Source organism: Berghia stephanieae, chromosome 7 (assembly GCF_034508935.2).
Source record: "Berghia stephanieae isolate SIO BIC M18660-M18661 chromosome 7, UCSD_Bste_1.3, whole genome shotgun sequence".
NCBI lineage: Eukaryota > Metazoa > Mollusca > Gastropoda > Nudibranchia > Aeolidiidae > Berghia > Berghia stephanieae.
In genome coordinates this window covers 16,244,831-16,246,013 of record NC_088366.1, presented here as the reverse complement: position 1 = coordinate 16,246,013, position 1,183 = coordinate 16,244,831, and the positions used below count along the sequence as shown (strand labels likewise).

The 1,183-nt window shown below is 34.7% G+C and overlaps 1 protein-coding gene across 1 annotated transcript in view; it reads left to right on the top strand.

Moving 5' to 3' along the window:
* Positions 1-828, top strand: part of LOC144976790 (uncharacterized) — a 246,290-nt gene extending 245,462 nt beyond the window's left edge. The window contains exon 6 of the mRNA XM_078921239.1: positions 1-828. This exon is cut by the window's left edge and continues 820 nt beyond it. The gene's annotated coding sequence lies outside the window, so the exon portion shown is untranslated.
* Positions 829-1,183: the final 355 nt, after the last annotated feature.

Below are 1,183 nucleotides of genomic sequence, written 5' to 3'. Positions count from 1 at the left end.
CCCATCTTTGCAAACACTATCAAACATGGGACTTCGGGAAGTCTCACGTTTAAGAGTTTTTGCCAAGATGAGGGTCATTTAAATCGATCGATATTTGAAGGACGAGTTTCCTGGCCAAAATTTTAATTCCGAGTTTTTCCAGAGTGCCTCAGTTTACTGGTTAGCACCGACGGATCTTTGGGAGTTTCACATTATAAAATGCTAATTGGTTATCCTTTCTGATAGTTTTGAAACGGCGATCTTTCTAATTCGATTTTGAATATTTAATAAACAAATGTTTTATGCCAGATGGTAACATAATAATCTACCTGTACATAACTTAACGTCACGTGTTATATTTTGTAACAATATGCAATATTATATTATATTACGTTAACCAAATGAATTTTGATTTATAATTTTATATCCAAATTACAGTATAATTGTTTTCCTTTTTTGGAATGTAATAGGGGAAGATGATGTCAAAAGTGTCATTGTGATCGGTAAAAAGAACAAAAGAATGAGAAATAGTTGAAACAATGAAATATATTGAGACACACACACACACATACACACACACACACACACACACACACAGAGAGAGAGAGAGAGAGAGAGAGAGAGAGAGAGAGAGAGAGAGAGAGAGAGAGAGAGAAATATAAATAGATAGATAGATAGAGAGGGCGAGAGAGAGGGAGAGTAGAAGAGAGAGAGAGAGAGGATAGATAGAAGAGAGAGAGAGAGAGAGAGAGAGAGAGAGAGGGAGAAAGAAAAAGAAAGAAAGAGAGAAAGAGGGAGAGAGAAAGAGAAAGAGAGAGAAAGAAAGAAAGAAAGAAAGAGAGAGAGAGAGAGAGAGAGAGAGAGAGAGAGAGAGAGAGAGAGAGAGAGAGGTTGGGTAGAGGCAGATTGAATATAGAGTTTGTCATACACTTTACTTGATATACATACAGGCATGCCCTATTAAATGATTACGATTCGAGTAAAGAAAGCTGTATTCCACTTACTGTTTCGTGTTTCATTTGCAATCATTTATGATTTATAATCGAGTTGAAAATATAACTAAATCTATATATTCTATAATAAATGATGGAAAAAATAAAACAATTTATATATTGAGTAATTTGCAGGCATGAACAACATTCCTGTTGCAAATAATTTCCTTGAACTTTGAAATTGATTTTTGTGACCCACAGCCTTGAACTTG